At 45.4% G+C, this 21,027-nt stretch overlaps 1 protein-coding gene across 6 annotated transcripts in view; it reads right to left on the reverse strand.

The window, feature by feature from the left end:
- NCAM1 (neural cell adhesion molecule 1) overlaps positions 1-21,027 on the reverse strand; it is an 87,117-nt gene that overhangs the window by 47,351 nt on the left and 18,739 nt on the right. The window lies entirely within an intron of this gene.

The raw sequence follows: 21,027 nt of genomic DNA on the forward strand, positions 1-21,027 counted from the left end.
CCAGAGCAGCTAATTTTACCTCCAGACCACAGAGGCATTATTCCAGCTGCCAAGCACACCTGGGGTTGTGAGAAACAAGCACTGGTTCAGAAATTAAAACCTGGCTGTGCGTGCCAATGGCAACACTGCTTAAAGTGCTGGGGAAACACTTGGGCTGGGGGAGCTCTGCCTGCCCTCAGGGGGAAAGCACAGCAATATCAGCATTTTCTCAGCACGTTCCTTCAGCCAACAACCCCCTGACACAGCCCTTCTCTCCAGGAGAAGCAACAATGGGAGCCGGGATAGCCCCAGCCACTGTCATCTGCACAAACAGGTCCCCACAACAAGGGGCTGTGCCTGCTGTGAAAAATTCATTCTTTATGATTGGCTTTTGGCAAATATTCACATGAATATTGGATGTGTTATGTTAAAGTGATGCTGTGTTAATTTTCTTAAGTAGTGTGTTAAATATAGTTTTAGGTTATAGCATAATGTTGAAATAGAAACTATTCTATGTAAGATACTTTTTTAAAGAGAGGAATGAGGTATGCTCACTGAGATAGCAGCCACAGGACACCTGAATCTTTCAGAGAAAGAGAATTTATTGCTCCCTTATCAGAAGAAATGAACTTCTTCCTGCCTTGCTCAGCCCTGGAGATGCCGTCAGGATTCAGAGGAAGAAGCTGGCACTGCCCAGCCAGAATCCTGTGTCTGAATGGAATTTATGCATCATGGATGAGCTGTATGAATATGCAACAGGCTGTTGCTTTTAAGGGTTAATCCTCTGTTACCGTGGGGCCTTTTTTTTGGGCTTATTTTGCCCAGAAAAGGTACCTGGACTGTCCCAAACTCTTTGTTTCTGTTGTCTCATATTGTCCTAATTCGGATTCTCCAAATTTTTGTTACTCTAATTATACTGCTATTTTTATGACCACTTTATTACTATTACACTTTTGGAATTTTAAACTCCAAGTGATTGGCGTTTCTCACACCTGCAATCTCACCATCATCGCCACGCTCAGCTCGGGCTGGGAGCTCACACACAAAGGCAGCTCTGCTGATTTTAATCGCTGTTTAATCGTTAGTTTTGCTTTGCAGCCCAGGGAAATGGGGACTATTTTTTCCACTCTTCGTTTAATAGACACTGCAAGCCCATTTGTATTCTGCTTCCAACTTCAAGCAATAAAGGCCTTTTTAGCATCACATAATAACTGCGTTAAAAGGCCTCTTCATAATCACACAATAACACTTTTTATAGCTCTGCCCTCCCCCATATCTTTTATCTGGTTATAAAGTTCCCCAGCCCCCCAAAAATGCTGAATAATTCCCCATTGATTAAAAAAAAAAAAAAAAAAAAGAAAAGACAACAAATTTGCTAATGCAACTTCCTGTTCATCTGTAGTTCAATATAATTAGTTTTGCATCTCAACAAAAGAAATGAGCTCAAATTAAGCCATGGTTTAATAGGCAGGGAGGCTGTGTCCCTGCTGGGCTCAGGCTGAGCTTAAGGCAGGAGGATGTACCTGGAAATAAAGGAAATAAAGTGAATTATTGGGAATTGAGTCTGTGGCTGCCCAAATTCCAAAGGTGACACACCTGGAACAGGAATGTGAGTGCTCACACTGCTCTGGCTCCACAAAAGGAGTATCCTGGAACACTAAATACACCAAATTAGAGATTTACTGTGGGGTTCTATTCCCTCAGATAAATGGGAGTTCACATCCCTCCCCTCCCACAAAAGCACTGCTCCTTTTCAGCCTCCATCAGCTCAGCACTGACTCCGAGAGCTCAGCAAGGACTGAAATCCTCACCTGGAATCCTTCTGGAATCTTCACCTCCTGAAACCCTCAACCCTTGAAATCCTCACCCCACTCCAGCCCTGGGGTCACCCCACACTCACATCCCCAGGGATGTGCCCACACTGCAGCTCCCACCAAGGGCTAAACTCAGTTCCAAGGGCTAAACTCAGTTCCAAGGGCTAAACTCAGTTCCAAGGGCTAAACTCAGTTCCAAGGGCTCTCTCTCTCACTCTCAGCCCAGGAAGGAATTTGGATGGGGTTTGCCTTGGAGGGTGTCCCCAGGAGCAGGAATCCTGTGCTCCTGTCACAGGTAACCCAGGTAATGATGCAAAAGATCCAGATTTAAAAAAAACCCAGAGTAAAAAAAACCCCAGAATTAAAAAAAAACAGAATCAAAAAGACACAGAATAAAAAAAAAAACATAATCAAAAATCCCAGAATAATAAAAATAACGGAATCAAAAATTCCAGAATAAAAAAAACCAAAGAAACCCAGAATGAAAAAAAAAAACAAAAACAAAAACAAAAACAACCAAAACCAGAATCAAAACATCCAGAATATCTGGGCAAACAAAGCCCAGCGGGGACGAATTCAGGTGTCACCGAACCCCTGGCTCCATTCTCACACGCTGCACCTTTAATTTCCCTCATTTCTAGCCACGATTCACCAATTAAACCCAATCCCAGCAATAAAATCCATCAGGACAGAAACGCCCCCTGGATGCAGCGGGCACAGCCCGGGCGGGATTTGCAGCAGATTACGGTGCAGGCCCCGGGGGTTTAACGCACAACAAAGGCTTAACAAGACAAAGACAAGGCTCCTGTGCACGGTCACTTTATTAAAAATGCGCCGGGCGCTGGGGAGGAGGAGCAGGAGGAGGAGGAGGAGGAGGAGGAGGAGGCGGCAGCTGGGATTGATCCCAGCTGGGCTGAGCATCCCATTGCCGCCCCGTCGCCATGGAAACCGCTCCCTAAATCTGCCAGCGACGGGAGGAGGGGATGGGGACCCGGAGAGGGCAGGAGCAGCACGGAACAGCCCCGATGAAGGGGTCCGGAGGGGAGGGACAGCCCGAAATAAAGCCACCAAAACCACCTCCAGGGGAGAGACATCACAAAATAAATAAAGGCGTGCCCAAAGGGGAGGATGCCATAAAATAAGGGTGTGCCCAAAGGGGAGGATGCCATAAAATAAAGGTGTGCCCAAAGGGGAGGGACAGCCAAATAAAGGGGTCCGAAGGGGAGGGACATCCCAAATAAAGGTGTGCCCAAAGGGCAGGGACAGCCAAAATAAAGGTGTGCCCAAAGGGGAGGGATACCCCAAAATAAAGACACTAAAGCCACCTGCAAGAGACAGACACACCAAAATAAAGGTGTGCCCAAAGGCGAGGGACACCCCCAAATAAAGGTGAGCCCAAAGGGGAGGGACCCCCAAAATAAAGAAACCAAATTCACCTTCAGGGGAGAGACACCCCGAAATAAAGCCACCAAAACCACCTTCAGGGGAGAGACATCACAAAATAAATAAAGGCGTGCCCAAAGGGGAGGATGCCACAAAATAAAGGTGTGCCAAAAGGAGAGGATGCCACAAAATAAAGATGTGCCCAAAGAGGAGGGATACCCCAAAATAAAGACACTAAAGCCACCTGCAGGAGACAGGCACACCAAAATAAAGGTGTGCCCAAAGGCAAGGGACACCCCCAAATAAAGGTGAGCCCAAAGGGGAGGGACAGCCAAATAAAGGGGTCCGTTTCCACTGGGATTCCCCATTTCCCATGGAATTCCCCATTTCCACTGCAATTCCCCATTTCCACTGCAATTCCCCATTCCAGCAGGACCTGGCGGATGCTGGGGGTGGCAGAAGGGCAATTCACCCCCTGCTGCAGCAAAACCAGCTGCTGGTCACTTCCAGAGCCAGCATAATTCAATTTATTCTATCACAGAGCCCAGCCCGGGCACTGAGGAACCAGCTGCTGGTCACTTCCAGAGCCAGCATAATTCAGTTTATTCTATCACAGAGCCCAGCCCGGGCACTGAGGAACCAGCTGCTGGTCACTTCCAGAGCCAGCATAATTCAGTTTATTCTATCACAGAGCCCAGGCTGGGCACTGAGGAACGCCCCTGCCCTGGGGGCTCACCCAGCACACCCCCCAAGGCACAGGGGGCTCTCCCAGCCAAGCCCACCCATCCCTGGGGATTATTTCAGTGCCAGGGCAGGGTGTGCTTGGAAACCCAGCTGAAATCAGGGCCCAGGCAGCACAAAAACGCAGGCAGGGAACTCGGGGAGGTTTCTCCTCTGCTCCATCTCAGTCAGAATTACTCTGCTCCTGCACAGACTGACGCGGCCAGGCTGATGTGGGGAATCTGCGCAGGGAAAAGGGAATAATCCCAATTATGTCCACCTTGCGACCCCGTCATTTCCTTGTACAGGATCTGCTCACAAGAGCTTTTAATTTTTAAATGACCACAAGGCACAGCAAAAAATTATCCTATTAACACCTCTTCCTACAGAAATTTATGAATTGCAGTAAAACTTCCCAGACATCTCAGTGTTTTTTACATGGAACACAATTTTATGCCTCTTTTGATGACATTCTTGATAAAAGCTTTTTATTGCTGTGGATCATAAAACTAATAGTCCTATTTACCACAGCAAATATTTTCATTTACCTGAGGCAGGGTAAGCCAGGATGCTTTATGGAGCCATTAAATCAGAGAATGGACAACTTTAATTAAAACCCAAGCAAGTTACAATCCTGTGCTGGAAGAGAATTCTGGGTGGGTGACAGGGAAGAACCTGGAGCAGATGAGGAAAGCAGGATTTGTAAAAGCTCAGGACTCAAGGCTGCTCCAGGTTGTCCTGGCAGGGCACTGAGCAGCACAAACTGCATCCTGCAGAGTGAAAAATGCCAATCACTTCTTTTTAAAATTCTAAAAGTTTAATTGTAATAAAATGGTTATAAAAATAGCAATATAATTAGAGTAATAATAATTTGGACGATTTGGATTAGGACAATATGAGACAATAAAAACAAAGGGTTATGGACAGTCCGGGTAACCTTTTCTGGCCAAAATTAGCCCAGAAAAGGATCCACATTAACCCTTAAAAGCAACAGCCTGTTGCATATTCATACAGCTCATCCATGATGCATAAATTCCATCCAAACACAGGATTCTGGCTGGGCAGTGCCAGCTTCTGCCTCTGAATCCTGTTGGCATCTTCAGGGCTGAGCAAGTGCAGAATGAGGTAAATTGATGTGAAGAATTTGGGAAATTCATGTGTAGAATGAGGGAAATTCATGTGTAGAATGCAGGAAAATTCATGTGTAGAAGGTAGGGAAATTCATGTGTAGAATTTGGGAAATTCAAGTGCAGAATTCAGGAAACTCAGGTGTAGAATCTGTAGAATATCACCACTGATAAATTAAGAAACCACCCTTTGGTAACCAAATCTCCATAACACATCCCACAAGTTCAGAACAACTACAACAAGTGAAGATAAGAATTATTTCTCATTCTTTTCTCTGATCTCGTCTCCAGTGCCACTGGAATTTGTGGGAACATTTCCAGTGTGCATTAACTGCAAGAGAAAGAACCTCCAGAACATCATCAAGACTATCAGAATCATTAATAAAAACTGGAATATTGTTATAACCAAACCAGAAGGCTGGGAAGAATAATCCACTGCCCTATTTGCTCAGCAAGCATAGGAACCAAAAATCCCTTCAGGCAGAGAGAACTGAGTTTGTTCACTGCTCTGTGGCTGGCACAACACAGCCAAGGTGAAGGCAATAAATCAGAGCCCTCAATAACAGGAACAGTTCACATTTAGACATCATTTACAGAAGCTCAGAAATAGGTGATGCCAAGGGAGGAACAAAAAGAATGTGAGCCCAGCCAGGGGGTGCAAAGGCCTTGAGCATCAGCTGTGAGTGACAGGATAAACAGAGCCCAGATTGCCAGGAGCCAAGGAAAAACTCAATCCCTCATCCCTGGCCTCTGGGGAGGCTCCTGGAAACCCGGGGAGAATTCACAAACACGAGAAATGTAATCACTGCAACCCATCAGCTATGCAAGGCTCACAAAGAAGGCTTCAGCTGAGCTTTTTTGCCCCAAAATTTAAGAGAAGTGTTGGGAGCTCAGCTCTGAACCTCCCTTGGTCTCTACAAGCAACGCACTCCTTGAAATAACTTACTCCTGCTTGAAAGAATTTACTCCAAGTAAATAACTCCAATAACTTACTCCAAGACTTGCAAGAACTTGCTCCGAGAAAGCACCAAAGGAAAATCTCCAGTGATCTCCAAACACAACTGGATAACTTACTCCTACTTGTAAGAATTTCCCTCATTCTACACTTGAATTTCCTTCATTCTACACTTGAATTGCCTGAATTCCACACTTGAATTTCCCAAATTCTGGCAACACCACTCCCAGGCACAAGGTGGGATTGGCTGGGCAGCCCTGCAGGGCCAGGAGTTGGACTGGGTGATCTTTCTGAGTCCCTTCCATCTCAGGATGTTCAGGGGTGACTTTTGATAACTCCCAGAATCTCAAGATGACTTTGAACACCAATGTCTCTGACTGATGTTAACAACAGGGCTCTCGTGCCATCAGCTTTGCCACGTTTTCCTGGTACCTGCAATGTTTTAATTGGAATTCCAGGGTAAAACTGCTCACTGCAAGGGAACAGAATGGAAGGAGATGCTCAGTGATCTGTGAGGGCAAAGACCTTTAAAGCACCTGAGGATTCCGGCTGGATTCCTCCCCTCCCTCACTCCCCGGGTGTGAAATGACAGCGCAAGAACAGCGGCACTGCTCTGGAATACAGAAAACAGCCAGAGAAGGCAGCAGGAGTCAGAGAAACGTCCTCAGAGAGCAGCAGCAGGATGGAAATGTCCCCAGAGTGACCAAGGCAGAGCCAGACGCAGCAGGGATCGATGTGCTGAGTGCCAGAGCCTGGCCAGCACTCCTGCCCCACTAAAACCCTCCTGCAATCACCACCATTAATTGCTCTTTGCTTTAAAGCATCCCCAGGGAGCAGTGAGAGGCACAGCTGAACATCCCAGATCCAACATCCTGCTGCCACCCCACTGTTTCAGGCTGGAAAAAGGAATCTGATCAGTGCACGAATTCATTTGGGACAACACAACATTGCCCATCCATCCCAGATCCAACATCCTGCTGCCATCCCCACCACCAGAACCCATCTCTGCTTTTCCAGAACCAGGAACACGAGGGGAAATCAACACTGCAAACTCTGCCCATTGTTTCAGGCTGAAAAAATGAATTTTATCAGAGCAAAAATTCAGTTGGGACAACACAACATTGTCCAACCATCCCAGATCCAATATCATGCTGCCATCCCATTGTTTGAGGCTGAAAAAAGGAATCTGATCAGTGCAAAACTTCATTTGGGACAACACAACATTGCCCATCAAATCTGTGGACAGGCAGCACAAAACCAGCCATGGCAGAAGGTTCTGGAAGGGATGAAACTGGAACACCTTCTTCCCAACAATTCTATTAAATAATAAATTGTGTTCTTTGTTATCCGCATTCCTTTGGTTATTTGCAAGGTCCTTTTCTCACCATCTCCCAAAAACCAGAGTTCAGTATGTCACCTTTTCCCTGAGAAAACCTGGATATAAAAACCCTGTCCTATCAACACAGATCAGGAAAAAACCCCAGACAAATCAAAACCTACTGAATTTATCTGACAATAAAAAGTAAGTGCAGGTTTTCTGGTTTATAATAAAAACAATTCTGGTGGAAACTGGGGCAAATAAGGCCAGAAAGGATAAAGAACAGGTCTAGGCTGCAGCAGAAAATCCTGACAGGATGAGCAATGTCCCCGACATTCTTCAGTGGCAATAAAAGTGGAGAACTGAGGATTCCTTATAGAAAAATAAAAGGAAAACATCTTCAGCCCTGCTCCCTTCATCCCCGGCCCAGCAAGCACATGAAATAATCCTTTGTAAGTGTCCATGAAAACTGGGATTGCTGCCAGTTCCCTGAATTACACATGGATGGGGTTCTGCCCTCCTAAACCATGTATTTTAAGGTCAGAAAACAGCACTCTGCTGATCTGCTCCTTCAAAGGATCCAGAAAGGAATAAAGGCAAAACCTGCAGGAATAGCTCAGTTCAGCCCCAAGATTCACTGCGGACAATCTGGATTCTGACAGCTCAGGACAGACAAACTGCCTTTATTTCAGTGAAATTAAACTCAACTTCAGTGAAATTAAACCAAATTTCAGTGAAATTAAACCAAATTTCTTTGTGCCTACAAGTCAGGCACTCACAGCACAGCATTCCAACCTGCCCTCTTTCACCCAAATGAAATTCTCCAAAATCCCAGCACAAACCTGTGCCCTGCATTACAGAGCCAGGAACCAGCACTGCACCCAAGGACAGCAGCATTTTCCACTCTAATTCAGAAAAAACTTGGACTCAGGCAGACAACACAAGGTTAATGGCCATGGAAGGGCAAAAAGGACTTGGTGTTCCCATTTTCCAGGGTGCCTTATGAGGGAGAAAGAGCTGGCATCAAAGCTGGTTCAGCAAATGGAAAAGCAACATTAATTCACTTTCTGCTGCACAAACTCCTCTCTCTGCTGGGATTTTGGGGTGTCTGTGCAGGGCAGGAGTCGGACTTGGCTGATCCTTGTGGCTTCAGGATATCCTGAGACTCTGATGCAGAAAGGGAGGAGTGGGAGCAGCCACCACTTTTCTGTATTTTCTGTATTTTTTGTATTTTCTGCATTTTCTCTCCCCACATTTTTACCAGGAGCAGATGGGGCCCCTGCCCAGAGCCTGCTCCAGCTCTGCCACTGCTATTTCTGCATCTCTGGGATGGATTTCTGCTGCCACTAACAACTGCTTGCTGCTGGAATGAAGGCCACAGTGGGGCTGGGAGGGTTTATTTTTGTATTCCAGGGTCCCACAATGAAATCCCATGAACGTGGCCCCTCCCCAGGACAGAAAAGCAGCTGGCACAGGCTGCAAGAAGCACGAGCACAATGCAGACCAAGAGAGGTAAAACAACCAACATTCCTTACCCCAGAGCCACTGATGGGAAAGGAAAACTTGTCCACTCATCCCAAATTCCTTCTGCCCTGCCTGGGTCAGCCCAAAATGCAAACCCAACCCAGGAGTTCCACAGCACGAGGCAGAGCTGGCACTAAGAGCAAATCCTCTCTGAATGATGAATGGCCTCAGTTTGGGCATGGGGACCTCAGAAATGGCACAGCAGATTCCTGTGCAACGCTGCAAACAGCAACCTTAAAATATATATTATATATGTGTACATACATGTATTATATATGTATATATATATGTATTATATGATATGTATTATAACATATTATATATGTATACATACATGTATTATATATGTATACATGTATTACAATATATTACAATACAATATAATACATATATACATATATAATACATGTATGTATACATGTATACATATGTAACATATTATAATGTATTATATATATTATAATATATCATATATGCATATATGTATACATACATGTATTATATATATGTATCATAATATGATATTACAATGTATTCTATTATATGTACATATAATGTAAAAATAATATGTATATATGTATTATAACATATTATTATAATGTACTATAATATATGTACATATAATGTATAAATAATATGTATATATGTATTATAATATATTATTACAATGTATTTTATTATATGTAGTATAATAATAATAATAATAATAATAATAATAATAATAATAATAATAATAATAATAATAATAATAATAATAATAATAATAATAATAATAATAATAATAATAATAATAATAATTCTGGTCCGTTATTTATTATTAATAATAAGTAAAATAATCAATTATCAGCAATGGCTGATCTCTGTGCCCCCAGTGCCCCTCCCCAGGCACAATAAATCAGCTGCCCTCCAAAGCAGGGACTCAGGTAAGGGAAGGATCTGGCCCAGGAAGGGAGCCCAGGCTCTCATTAGGATGTTAATGAATGCAGCATCATTAACAGCAAACGGCTGCAGAGCTGAGCACACAATCTCTGAACCCAGCCAAGCAAGCGAATGCTCGCACCAAACAACCAGGTCAAGCCTTGCCCTGCCCCAGTTATTAAAATGGGAATTCTGGTTGTTATAGGGTGGCATTAAAAGGAATTTACTGGCCCTTTTATGGTTTACATTCACTCGTGCACCGCTACAGTTATTCCAAGCATTTGGCACCGGCTCTGCAGCCACAAAGGGAGGTTTGTTCCTGCCGGAGTGAAGGACAAGACAGACAAGGACAGATAAAACAAGAGGAAGGAAAGGAGACGGAGGATGACAGAGCAGCACAACTGCACTGCCACATCTGAGGGAGCAGCAGGCTGAAAATGGGTGTGGAAAAAAACTTCTTACAGCAAAGGCAAGAGAGGAATTTCACTGCCCAGGGTGACTGCAGCACTCTTCAGTGGGTTTGTGCTGCATGCCAGGAATAATAAACTGCAGCAAGGCAGAGGGACACAATCAGCAGCCCCTGTGCTCTGTAAAAAACCTGCATTTCCACCTTTTATTTTACAGCTCATCTGGCTAAAGACAGCATAAAATATCAGCAAAGCAACGTCACACTCTGGTCTGAGCTGCACCCAACCTAAACTCAGTTATCACTAAAGGAATCTATTCCTTTTCCCCATTCCAGCTTTGGCCTTTTTTTCCTTGTGCAAGTCCTTGTCCTGAATTTGTATTTCCTGCACTAAAGCAGCTCCCAGGAGAGGCAGCTGTGGGGCTGAGCAGGGCAGACAGCTCCCAATTAACCCAGCTTTTAATGGGATCTCCAGCAGCTTCTCAGGGGACCGGAGCAGCCCAGCCCTCCTCCAGCACCTGCCAGGGAAAAGGCAGAGCCCGCAGGAGGAGGGGAAAAAACAGGAAAAATCCTACAGAATAATAATAATAAAAAAAAATTTAAAAACCCCACAAACAAACAGAAAACCCAAAAATAAACAAACAAAACAAAAAACAAAACCCCCAGGAAATATCCTACAGATGGAAAGAAAAAAAAAAAAAAAAAGGCAGGAAATATCCTACAGAAGGAAAGGAAAAAAAAAAAAAAAAAACAGGAAAAATACTACAGAGCCCACAGAAGGAGAGGAAAAAACCTGGAAAAATCCTACAGATCCCATATAAGGGAAGAAAGAAAGAGAGGAAAAAAAAGAGAGAAAAAGGAGAAAAAAAGGACAAAAAGGAGGGGGAAAAAAGAGAAAAAAAATAGGAAAAAAATAGGAAAAAATAGGAAAAAAATAGGAAAAAAATAGAAAAGTTAGAAAAAATAGGAAAAACAAGAAAATTAAAAAGAGAGAAAAAAAAAGGGGGAAAAGGGGAAAAAAGAAAGAGGGGGAAAGAAAAAGCCGCGCTGGCTGTAAATGCGAGCACTCAGGCACTCAGGTCACTGCAGTAAATCACAGCCCTTAATTTCATGTGAAAGGAGGGAATGTTACACGACCACAGGACCCTCAAAGAGGCCTTTGTTAGGAGCAGCCCTGTGCATAAATACATTTCAGAAGCCTGCAAAAAGGAGGCTTAGAAAGGAAAATGCCTCTGGATTTTTTGGCCTTATTTTATCACCTTTCAGAGGATAAAGAAGCTGAAAATCAAGAGGAGCTGCAAGTGACAATTAAGCTATTAGCACCCCCCAGGAGCACCAGGGCTGCGCTATTTCAGCAGCACAGGGCCCCTCCACGGGCTCTGCTGCTCCACAAGCACTCAGGAGCTGGAAAAAAGCAGGGAAAAAACAGGAAAAAAACAGGAAAAAGCAGGGAAAAGAAAAACAATAATTATCTGCTGCTGTGCAATGCAACAGGTGCATCTTTGACTGGTCTCATGTGGTTGTTTTTAATTAATGGCCAGCCTGGATGTCTCTGACTCTGGTCAGTCACAAGATTTTATTATCATTCCTTTCTATTCCTTGCTGGCCTTCTGATGAAATCCTTTCTTCTTCTAGTAGATAATTTTCTTGTAGTATAATATATATCATAAAAGAATAAATCAGCCTTCTGAACCATGGAGTCAGATCCTCATCTTTTCCCTCATCCTGGGAGCCCTCAAACACCACCACAATTGGTGACCCCGAGTGAAGAAAAATTCCACGTTGGACAAAGCATGAAACAATAAAGACACAAACACCTGCCCTCAATCCATGAAAACGGGGCAGGAATCTCCATGTAAACAGCAGCCAGCTCCTGCAAACAAGAACTGGCACCATTCCAGGGCCAAAACCGGGCAAAATTTGGAAGTCAGCTGAGGAGAGGCCTGGAACAAGTTGGTTATCACGCAATTAAAGCACTGCCAATCCCTTGTGCAGCAAATGCAGAGCTGCTGCTCCTGGATGGATGGATGGATGGATGGATGGATGGATGGATGGATGGATGGATGGATGGATGGATGGATGGATGGATGGATGGATGGATGGATGGATGGATGGATGGATGGATGGACAGACAGGGATGAGGAGCAGGCAGGCAGCAGCACACACCAGCCCATGGGGAATGGATTATACATGGCTTAAACGGCCTAATCCACTTTGCCTTCAACAGGTCCCACATAAACAAGGCTCCAGTGCATGTTAAATAAAAGCCCCATGAAATTTTAATGAAAAGCAATATGCAGTTACAGAAACTAATCTGCTAAATGGAATCATTTCATAAGTGGCAAGTTCTGCCAGGCAAGAGGAGTGGTGAAATAACCTTATCTAATACCCAGTATCTGAGAGCAGCGTGAAGATTGGGTTTAGGGGACAGCAGAGTGGAACAGGAGCTGTTCCAGCCTCAATTATTGGAATTATGAAGCTGTTCTGGACTCTGACATCCTGCTTTACCTTGAGCAAAACCCTGCCTTGTGTTCCTGCTGTGGTGCTTCAGCCTGACTCGTTATTTTAATATTTCCTTTATGCTGGTGACAGGTCCAATAGGGCACCAGTCCTGCCAGGGCACTGGAGGCTCCTGTCACCCAAATCACTGCAATCATGGCCAGGAACAGGAGCTCAGTGCCACCAGCAATGCTGTCCCTCAGCACATCCCCATCCCCTGCCATGCTGTGATCGTGGAGATGAACACACACAGACCAAACCCCTCTGCACTCCTGACAGCTCAGCAAGGAAAATGGGATTTCCCTGCATCACAGTCACCAGGCATTGCTAAACCCCTGGCTTTAAGGCCTGGGGGCCAGCACTATTAAAGTTGCTTACTATTATTATTATCATCATCATCACTATTATTACTATTCTTATTGTTATTACCATTCTTATTATTACTATTACTACTGTCATTATTAAAGTTGCAAAATCTATTATTATTAAAGTTGCAAAATCTATTGCTGCTAAGAACAGACTTTGCAACAGGATAAAACAGGATTACTAATCTATTAGTACTATTATAGTAATAGTAGCAGTAGTACTAGTAGTAATAATAATAATACTTATTATTACTAGTACTACTACTAACAATAGTTATTGTTATTGTTATTATTACTACTACTACTACTATTATTACTACTATTATTATTACTATTACTATTGTTACTACTGAAGTTGCAAAATCTGTTCCTGCTGCCAAGGTAAAACAGGGTTAGGAGAAAACCCCTCAGTCTTTCCTGTCAGGGCTCAGCTACTTCCTAAGGCTGGACCCAGCCTCGGTGCACATAAACAGCATTTGTTGTCTGCAGAGCTTCCTTCCACACACACATTTCATTCCTCAGCCCTTGGAAAGGAATTAAAACCCAACCAAGCTGATTCTTCAGAGCTTTGGTTGGGGGGATAAGGGACATGAGGAGCAGGCAGTGGAGAAGATGGGGGTGGTGTAAAACGGATTATCAGGGACCTCTGGCACTGGAAACCTGATCAATGTGCTGATCAGAACCTGGTAATTCACTGATCAGAACCTGATAATTCATTGATCAGAACCAGGTCAATGCATTGATCATAGCCTGATCAATTCACTGATCATAACCTGATCAATGCATTGACTGAAACCTGATCAATGCACTGACCAGAACCTGATCAATGCACTGACCAGAATCTGGTAATTCCCTGATCAGAACCTCATCAATGCACTGACCAGAACCTGATCAATCCACCGACCAGAACCTCATCAATTTGCTGACCAGAACCTCATCAATTCACTGATCAGAACCTTGTAATTCACTGACCAGAACCTGGTCAATGCACTGACCAGAACCTGATCAATGCACTGACCAGAATCTGGTAATCCACTGACCAGAACCTGGTCAATGCACTGATCAGCACCTCAAGAATTCACTGATCAGCACCTGATAATTCACCGATTCACTGATAATTCACTGATCAGAGCCTGATCAATGCAGCTGCTGTTCACTGGAAACGATCACAGGAAACCCCACGAGTGTTTCCCTGCAGGAAGAAGAGTTTTTGCTCCCACACTGATCCCTGACTCTGGAATTCACAGCCAGAGATGCTTTGGTGTCACTCTGGAACCACAAGGAAGGGGAGGACACGTTCCCTGCCTCAGCATCCACCCCAAAACTGAAATGCCACCACAAACCCATCCACATATGCAGCCAGCCAAGCAGAAACACTACAGGGATGAGAGAGAGATGAGAAAAAAAGGATCCAAAAGATAAATTAGATTAGTCTTTTGTTCACTGTGTCACATCAGATTCTCTTGAAACAACTTGAAAAATGAATGTGTCAGGAAATTGGGGCTGCTTATCAACTCTGCAAACTGCAACACCAAAGCAACCAGACAAACTGTGTATTTCCCCCCTCTAATGTGCAAGATAATTGCCATAAATCATATGTTTCATTCCTTAATTATTCTGAAAAGGGAACAGATGATAAAGAATGAAACACCAGGAAAAAATGAGCTGCAATGAAAATGAAGAGGGAAGGGAAGGGCTGCGCAGAAGGGATCCTGCAGGGGCACAGCTGATGGAACTGGAATTCCTGATTATTAATTAAAAATCAATGCACCTTCCCCGAGCCCACCAACATTTCCTATCTGGGTGTGGAGCTATTAAAGCCTAGAGCAGTTTTGGGTTGCTTTTAGGCCATTTTTTACCATTCTTTCCCTTCAAAAGTAAATAATACATAGCTGTGCTTGTTTTCCAATGGGTCCCATTCAATAATCCATTTCAGCAAGCAGATTTCTCACTGAGAAATGTCACAGCCCAGGATCCCACACAGCCACTGACTCCAAAGACACAATCCCAAGGGCTTTTTGCAACACTGAATATACATTCTATTATTTACAAGCATTGAATAAACATTCTATTATTTGAAAGCACAGAATATGCATTCTATCATTTAAAAGCACTGAATATCCATTCTGTTCTTTAAAAATGTTATGCAGCCCTTGGGAGCCGCCCAAAAAAAGGGAGAGGCAATCTGATTTATAACCCAGGAAGAGGGAGAACAAGGAAAATTCAAACTGAAATATGTTTTGGGACGAGAAGTGACACAATTTCCTCATTTTCCCTATTGTCCCTGTAGGGAAACTCCAGCCATGAATGGGTCTCTTGTTCATTCTGGGGCATCACAAGGCACAAAGTGCAGCCAAATCCTGTCCCCAGCTCTGGGAGCCTCCACTGGACAGCAACAACAGGGAAATGGCAATGGGATCTGTCCTTGTGGGACACTGCCACCTTCATTAGGGTCACGGGCACTAATTACAGCCACCACGAGCACCCCCAGGGCAGATGTGCAGAGAATCCCACTGCTGGCCAGTGAGGATGATGATGGTGAGGCTTGCTGAGAGCGAGTGGAGAATTCCAGCTCTGCAGGAATGATCCAAGCTGCGCTTCCCAAAGTTAAAAAAGGCAGGGAAGGGACCCCAAAGGCAGGGAAGGGACCCCAAAGGCAGGGAAGCGACCCCAAAGGCAGCACCCCTTCAGCCTCTGCCTGAATTAACAACAAAATCTCCTTCAGAAGGAAGAGAACACCTTTGGCACAGCAAGAGAAAAGAAACCAACTGGAAATTCATGGTAATTCATGATAAGGAAGATATTTCAAACACAGCACAACTCCTGTGAGTCCTGCACACACACACACACACCCAGGGCACTGCTTTTAGCAATTAAAAGCCCATCAGAAACCCAAACACTGCAATTCTTGCCCTGAGAACAGGCACACTCTGTTCCCTGCACACAGCCCTGCCTCCCTTCACAGCTCAGTGCCTGTTTTGTTGGCACAATTATAAATTTTTAACCACAATCTGCACGTCTGTCCCTGGCAGACTTTGGACATGCAGGGATGCTCTGAGGGCTCCCCACACCTTGGGAGAATGAAGAAATTCCCTCCAGGATTGAGCTGTCCCAGCTCCCTCCCTGCACACAGAACTGGGAAATCTCTGCCCAGGGACACCAGCCTGGCTGAAGGCTCAGAAATGGCTTTTTAGCAGGGAAAATGGGTGAAATCAGCTGCATCTACAATTACAGCAACCCTGGAAGCCAACTGTGACCCCAAAACGTGCAGGGGGACTTGCCAAGCCCAGGGATAAAGGGAGGGATCTCCCCATCCCCAGGGATCAGCAGCCTCCCCCTTCCACTCAGATATTCCAGCTGTTCTCAGTTACTCCAGGCTGTGCTCCCAACCCCCTCGACCACAAAACTCCCAAAAAAAAAATTAGACAAGGACAAGCTTTCCCCACTCATGGAAAATTCCAGCAACATCACGTTATTGGGGAGGGGGAGGGAAATAATAATAACTCAACTCCCAGCAGTGCCAAAATGCTCCCCACAATCAGGGACTGACAGGGATTGGAGCTGCTCACATCCTACAGGAACAGCCTCGTGTGCCCGGGCTGGAGGAACCTCAAACCAAGGACATTGAGGCAGGACTGTCTGCAGGAGATGATAATTTAAATTAACTTTAAAAAAATGAAAATGAAGCAGCTGCTGCCAAGGGAAGCGTTGGCTCTGAGTTTTTCTGGAAGTGCTCTGTGGGCAGGCACTGAAAGGCTCCTATACAGCACTGCTGGCATCCCATCATTTCCTCCTCTGGCTGCACGGGATGGTTCTCCTTGCACAAGGAACCCCAGAGCTGGAAAAGGGCATCTGTGCTGAGCAGGGCTTTCATGCTCACTCCACATCATCCGAGCACAGTTTTTAAAAATGGCATTTTTGGCCAAGCCTGTGGGTGGCAGGGGAGGCAGGAACTCAGCTGTGGGGTTAAGGTTCCCCAGGGAGAAGGGTTTTTATTGGGGAAAAATAAAAATCAGAAATTTGTATTGAAAAAAATTCAATTTGAAATCCAGATCCCATAAAACAAACATTCTAAATCAAAATTCAGTTTCATCTCCTCAGGGTTTTCCAGAAGCACCTGAAGGTGAAGAATTCAATGGCAAAAACTTCCGTGAGCAGCAGAGAACAGGACAGACCAGAGAGAAAATGTCACCAAAAGGGTTAATGGGGCTATGAAAGGTGCTGGTTTCTGTGAATAACAGGATACCCAGGAAACACAAGGGATTTAATGCACATTTAGTTAACATCAGGCTCTGTGGGAGGATGCTCTAACAACACCCAGCCTGACTGATTTTACAGCCAGAAAATCAGGGCCTGCTCTGCAAGATGCTCCAAAAAATTTGGTTTTTAAGAGCAGGAAATTCCTCCTGGAATATCCCATCTTATCAGGCAAGACAACACACCTGGAGCCAGGAGCAGCTCTGGGATGCAGGACAGACCCTGGGATGCAGGACAGACCCTGGGATGCAGGAAAAACCCCTGGGATGCAGGACAGACCCTGGGATGCAGGACAGACCCTGGGATGCAGGACAGACCCTGGGGTGCAGGAAAAACCCCTGGGATGCAGGACAGACCCTGGGATGCAGGAAAAACCCCTGGGATGCAGGAAAAACCCCTGGGATGCAGGACAGACCCTGGGATGCAGGACAGACCCTGGATGCAGGACAGACCCCTGGATGCAGGACAGACCCCTGGGATGCAGGACAAAGCACCTTCAGGAGCTGTTCCATCAGGAACTGTTCCATCAGGAGCAGCAGCGCAGGACGCTCAGCAGCAGTGCAGGATGCTCAGCAGCAGTGCAGGACCCTCAGCAGAAATGCAGCAGGGCCAGGAGCACTCCCAGCGCCCTGGAGCCTCCCTGGGGATGCTCAGCAAAGCTCATTCTGGGCTGAACCCCACACAGACATTTGGATTTTCTCATCTTTTCGTTGCCAAGTGAAGGATGTGAAGGCACATCAGGCAGGTGCACAGACACATCTCCTGCAGAACACAACGCTGCCTGCTCCAGACTGTGCCTGCCACACTGAGAGCACCCAGGGAGGTTCACAAGGGCTTTTTTAAAGAACAGGTGCTCATTTCATCATTTTCCCCTGTTCACCATTCCCCCCAGTTCATCATTTCCTCCTGGCTGATGCTTTTCTGCTCACCCTCTGCCCCTCACCAAAGCTCAGCTTGCTGAGTTCCAGCCCAGCAGCAGCAGCCAGGTCTGCTCTCCCCAGAGCTGCCCCTGTCTCACTGATTTCATTCCTTCACCCAGCCCAGCCCCAGTGACATTCCAGCACACAAAATCATCCTGAAGGCTGGGTGCTTTTGACTCTAGTCAATCCCAAACCCTCAGGAACCCCACAACGTGCACAGAAGCACCAGCAAACATTTCTGACACTGGGCAGCATTAAAATTTCCTTCAAACAAGGGGATTAGCTGCTGGATTTGGATGGATTGGATGCTCAGCACAGCTAATAATACCTGACACGGGGCAGAGCAGCCAAAGCTGATCTGTGATTGCCGTGCCCACGGTTCTGGGCACTCACTGACACATCAGAACAAACAGGAACAACTTCAGGCTGCCTTCCCCCAAAGGGTTCAGAAATACATGAACGAGATCATTCACAGCTCTTAATAAATGCTCTTTATAAAAATAAATTCAAAGCTCTTTATAAAAATAAATTAATAAATGTATCGTGCCTTCTAGGGGAAAAAATAAATTAATAAATAAAAAAATCAATGCTGTAAGAGGATAAAAGGGTTTAGGGTGTAGAAAACCAGAATTTGAGGAGCCCCTGGAGCCCCCACATGGAAGCAGCTGAGATCCAGCTGCTCCTCAGGGTTAAGCACAATTCCACTTTGAGATACCATAAAATAACCTGCTACTGTCTCAGGGTTAAGCACAATTCCACTTTGAGACACCCAAAATAACCCCAAACTCAACAGCCAAAAGCAGGATCTTGAACCAAAGCTGACCCCACATCTGGGGACAGATGTGCCCAGTGAATTCACACTTCAGGCAATGAGGGGAAAAAGGGATTTGGTGCCGAAGTCAGCGTGGTCAGGGAATCCAAAGTGCAGGTGGGATCTGTCTGTGCGACAGAAAAAGATAAAAAATCAAAGCTTGCTAATTGAATATTTGAAGGGAAAGATTAAAATGTTCTGTTATAAATTCCTCTTTACAGAAAGCAGAGCTGTAGGCACAGTTCTGCCTTCAATCCTGCAGCTGCACAGATAAAAATACCCACAGTAACCCAAGATAATTTCAACTCTGGAGTAGCATCTACGTAATTCATGTCCAATCAACTCCTTCCTAAAATCAGCCCTGACTCATGAATGACGGGGGATTATTTCAGTTTTAAGAAACATTTTCTTCCCCTGTGGGAAAAACACAAAGTGCTGTTTGCTCATCCACGCTCAAAAGTGACATAATGAAGAGGGAGCTTTGTATCACTAAAACACAAATAATTAAAGATGTTTTTGCATGAGGGTTTTATTCCTTTTCTTTGTATCTGCTGAAGAAAAAGCCAAACCCACAGGATAATTCCCAGAGCAGCCAGGAACTGTGGCCAAGCAGAGAACTGCAAACAGCACAAGCCAGCAATTGTCTGTGCAGGGAACAATGGATCTCTCCACGGGGTGAGCTCATTAAAAAATGCGCTCAGGAGGCAGGGCTGGCACCCAGAGCTCACGTGCAAGGTGATTTTTGTTATCAGCCTGCACCTCCGGGGACACCCTCAGCCCTGCCCTCATCACAGCAGAGATAATGAGCTGCAATTACAGCCACACGCCACCGAAAATAAAGAAATAAATTGAAATTTGGTTCATGACAGGGGGAATACAGCCAGAATATCTGAGTAACACCATCTTCTGTCAGAGGCTGCTGAATTTCCCAAAGCCCCACCGCAGGCACTCCTCTCTTCCTGGTTATTCCACCAAAGTTTTGCATCACTCGAATCCTCCTTTTAATCACCTGCTCTATTTCCCCTACTCTCCCTCAAATTGCTGCAAACTGGGAAAAACAGCACCCTCAAAGTTTGGTAACAGATGGCAGCAGGGATGTGGGATCTCCTACATGCCTGCAAGCAGGAATTCAGTCACTCCTGTCACTGAGGGAACAGCAACAAAACCCTGGGAGAAGGTGACTCACTGGGATCCTGCCACAGCTCTGGGGAAAACAGAAATGAGAATGGGTCTGAGATTAATGAGCCAGGGCTCGAGGCAAATAATGAGAGATTTTAGGGAGAGAAGGGACAGAAACATCTTTTTGGTGTTATTTCACAGCAAGCCCTAACCCAAAGCACTGGATGGGGGTTCTGTCACCCCATTATTCCTTCCCCATCCCTCCCAGTTCCTGCTCCTCACAAACACAAGGATCCACCACCACCTCTGCTTCTCCTTATCTTTTTAAAGCACTTCATTTTGCAGAAATTCACATTTCCTGCATTGATTCACCTCCTTCGCTGCACAAATCAGGAGGGGATCACCCAGAATTTCTGGTGCCCACTGCATAAAAAACCCCAGGAAAAGGTGGGCACATTCTCCAGGAAAACGAGGCAGAAACATAAATCTCATCTGTGCACAGAAACTCCTCCTGCCATCTCTCAGCTCTCTCCATCTACGCCAGAAGTTCCCCCCCACCCTTAATTACACTTTGCTCTGAATTAAGCTGGATTTTCCCCTCTTCAACGAGGACAATTTTCCCCTTCATCCTCATTTATCTGCCAGCATTAAAATTCTGCTGCCTCCCAGTGCGTCCCTGCTAAACCCTGCCATCCCGGCGATGGCATTTGGGAGCCATTTCCTGCCTGGGATTTCCATCTCGTGCTGCCCCTCACGTTCTCCCCAGTCCCACAGCCCCCAGACAAAGAGCACAGCAAGGAGAGGCATTTGGAGCCGGAACAGGGACCCCATTGTCCTCCAGGACATCAAAGTCCAGCCTGCAGCTGCCCCTGATGGGCACCAGAACAAGAACGGGGTCCTGCCTGGCTCTGC

The sequence above is a fragment of the Melospiza melodia genome, chromosome 29 (genome assembly GCF_035770615.1).
Source record: "Melospiza melodia melodia isolate bMelMel2 chromosome 29, bMelMel2.pri, whole genome shotgun sequence".
Taxonomy (NCBI): domain Eukaryota; kingdom Metazoa; phylum Chordata; class Aves; order Passeriformes; family Passerellidae; genus Melospiza; species Melospiza melodia.